Raw genomic sequence first — 3,690 nt, 5'->3', positions numbered from 1 at the left:
TAGAGTGTGACTGTTTGAGGTTGTGGACAGGTGTCTTTTATACTGATAACGGGTTCAAACAGGTGCCATTAATGAAGGTAACGAGTGGAGGACAGAGGAGCCTCTTGCAGAAGAAGTTACAGGTCTGTGAGAGCCAGAAATCTTGCTTGTTTGTAACTGACCAAATACTTATTTTCCACCATATTTTGCAAATAAATTCTTTAAAAGACAATGTGATTTTCTGGATTTTTATGTAAACAAACCTCATCACTTAAGAAGGTAGGTGATGCGGACGTCGTGGAAGACATTTTGTCCCGTAACGCTCGCCGTACTGTTGGGGGGGAGAAGCGGTGGGGGGGAGATGTTCATGCTGCTGCGATCTGCAGTCTGGACGTTAGATGTCGCTGAAAATTACACACTGTAGCTTTTATAGACTTTTCCTAGGCTGTGATCGTCCCATAATTTTTGATCGTCCATTCCAGCTGTGATAAGTCTTTTTCTCAATTTCAAAGCATAAAGGTAATAACTGTTGGTTATACAGATAGCTATTCCCTGTACTATGCTAAAAAATTATTCTGGTTTTACAAAACTCTTCACTGACAAGTCTAAGTTATCTCCTTTCCTTGGAAATCCAGTTTTTACTTCTTCATTCTACATCTTTGTGGTTTTTCAATAGGAAATGCGATTGGAAACAGTAAGGAATTTTGTTTTACATTACATCAATGCAGTGAACATTTTAACTATTTAATTCTTAGAAGTAAGGCCTGACTGATTTATATTGCATATATAGACATGTATTTGTGTTTTTTAGACCATTCATGAGACACAAGGGGCTGAACATGTCCAGATGGGCATGTGAGACAAGGTCTCACCCACTGCAACATGATGCCACATCTTGTGGTGCCTATGCATTGAAGGTACATATCACAGCATGATTAAGCTTTATGTTAGGATTATAATTAAATTTATATTATGCTGCAGTCATTTTAAACCTCTAGGTTCATCCAAAAAAATAATAATTCAATCGTTAATCCCCACACTGGCTGTTGTTATTAAATGTTTACAATCCAGGAACATTTATGAGACATCTTGTCGTGTCCTATGTCTTGTGTTCTGTCTCTGTTCTGGGTTCAAAGACTTTCCTTGAGTGTTTTTATTTTGATATCTCAGATTTGGTTCACTGTTTTGTTCTTCAAGTGTTTCCCATCTTCCTGTTGTCTCTCCTCCTCTATATAAGCTCTCTGGTTCATTCACTCCTTGTCAGATCCTCATTCGAATTAATGTTTACTTTCCCTGGCCATTGGTTCCTCTGCGTTATGTTTGTGTCATGTCCTGTAAGTTTTCTTGGCTCTTCTGTGTCCTCCTCCTTTGACTCTCCTGGTCCTGTGTTCCCATTGGTTTGTTCTAGAGTCTCATCCATTTAACTTTTGTTCTTTGTAGTTCTGGTTTTTGTTTTTCCCCAGTTTAGTTTATCTCTGTATTTCCAGCTCTTGCAGTGGTTTTATTTGTAAAAAATGGTTTATTGGGTTGTTTATAGTAACACTACTTGTAAGAGTACCATTTCACATGATAAATCTGTTCTTCCACCTCATATTTACAGTTTGCAGAGTGCATCTTGGGTGGATTAGCCCTTGAGTTGGATAACTCAACATCTGGCGTGAACTCTATCCGAGAACACATTGCCGTTTCCATTTTGGAAAACACAGGTGGTTTTTCCGTAAAAATTAAAAAAATATCCACTAGACTTGGTTTTCAAGATTTGAAGATGTTTCGCCACCTCTCCAGGAACCTTTCTCAATTCAAATGGTGGTTTTTGTTATAATTTATTCTGACAAACATTGCTCACAGTTGAAGGAAAATAAATCATGTTCCTTGTTTTTGCAGATGACTTGAGTAACTTGTGCCATCTGTGTGGGGAGCAGGATGGGGACACTCATTGGGTAACTGTTCTTTACCTGTCCTTTAGTCTGTCTTAGATTTAAAAAAGACTATATATTCAAATGTCCATATGTAAGAAAAAACAAAATAAACATGTTTTGTTGTTTGTCATAATTGCCTAGAATTTCACTTTTTTTCCTGTTGCCAAATTCAGATTGGATGTGAATTCTGCCCACGGTGGTTCCACAAAAGCTGTGCCAAATACAGAGGCCGAAAGGAATATATTTGTGCGGCCTGCCAGTAGCATGTGTTGCTATTGTCCCTCTGATATGTAAATAGTTATATCTTTCTGTGTTTTTCAAATTTTCATGTTTCATGCTTTTGTCTATATAAATTTCTTTAGATTAAAAGAAATACAATTATTTTGCACCAACACTTACCCCTTGCTCACACTGGCTCCGGTGCGGTTACCGAGCCGACGGAGACCGCAACTCCCGCACACCCCCTCTCACACTGCCCTTTTGACTACGGTGCGGTGCGGCTCTGCGGCTCCGGCAACAGGTCCGGAGATTTAACAGAAGTTCACTTGAGTTCACGTAACTTCACGCGATAACACGGCCCAAATAAGGATATTTGCGAGAGCTTGTTGCGGAGGGCTCCGGCACGCCGCAAGGATAACTTTCTTGCGGAATTTTCTGCAGCGCCGGAGTGTCTCGGTAACCGCAGCCGGACAGCTCAGCAGCCGGTGAGAGAGGTTTACGTCTTTTTAATGACTTGGAATCACTGCGGCGCCACACCCACCGCACCGCAACGGTAAGACCGGAGTCGGTGTGAGCCTGGGGTTATGGATTGACTTTTTTTTCTTGGTATTTCTATGGCAGTAAAGTAGTATTTTTAAGAGATTGAACAACTTCTTGATTTCATGCCATTCCTGGGTAATTTGAAACCCAGCATTTCTTATATGAAATCATATAAGAAAAAGCCATTTTGCAAGTCAAAATGGCTTTTTAGTGTGGTAAAGAGTTCCAAGCTATTTTGTGAGCTCAGATCTTTAAATTATGGAGGTTCTGAATGAAATCAAGTCATATTTGGGCAGATATCCCCTTTAAATGAGAGTATTTGGGCTTTAATCAGTTTCTAGCAAGTCGGCTGGTCAAAACGCCCTGCTAGAAATTGATTAAAGGTCAAATGTGGTTGAAGAAAGGTGATTTTTGCCTAAAAATTACTTGTTCTATTTAAAATAAGATGCTTCTGAATGAAATCAAGTCATATTTGGGCAGATATCCCTTTGAATGACAGTATTTGGGCTTTAATACATTTTTTGCAAGTCAAAATGGCTATTTTGTGTTGTAATGGTCATTTAAAAGAGTTCCAAGCTGTTTTGTGAGCTCAGATCTTTAAATCATGCATCTCCTGAAGGAAATCTAGTCATATTTAGGTAGAAATCACCTTTGAGTGACTATACTGTGCCTTCAATCAATTTTTGACAGGTGAAAACCGATTGAAAACTGCAAAACACATAGAAACATGGGAAACTCGTGCTATATACGGCCAGATCAGATAAAAAAACAATGCAGAGTCACGAGGATCGTTGCAAAAGTTATCATTTCTTTATTGAAAACCCTCCAGTAAATCATATTTATTGTAGTGTAGTCTCCAATGTCAGGGCTACACAAAGTCATCAGACCGAGTATAGAAACATGTCTATCACGTAACTCCTGTTATGTGACAAACGTTAAGCTTTCGAATCTTTAATTAGGCCTATATTATAATTTAATTAGGTCTATATTATAATGCAACTGTGTGTATCTGCATGTCATGACCGTTTAATCC

General features: G+C 38.9%; 1 long non-coding RNA gene across 1 annotated transcript; it reads left to right on the top strand.

The window, feature by feature from the left end:
• The first annotated feature begins 884 nt into the window (after window positions 1-884).
• On the top strand, window positions 885-2,175 carry LOC119783365. Its single transcript, XR_005280785.1, has 4 exons — window positions 885-896; window positions 1,580-1,685; window positions 1,864-1,919; window positions 2,072-2,175. It is a non-coding gene; the product is annotated as an uncharacterized LOC119783365 (long non-coding RNA).
• Window positions 2,176-3,690: the final 1,515 nt, after the last annotated feature.

Source organism: Cyprinodon tularosa, unplaced genomic scaffold (assembly GCF_016077235.1).
Source record: "Cyprinodon tularosa strain WSP-4 unplaced genomic scaffold, ASM1607723v1 ctg203, whole genome shotgun sequence".
NCBI lineage: Eukaryota > Metazoa > Chordata > Actinopteri > Cyprinodontiformes > Cyprinodontidae > Cyprinodon > Cyprinodon tularosa.
This window is presented reverse-complemented; position numbering and strand designations above follow the sequence as displayed.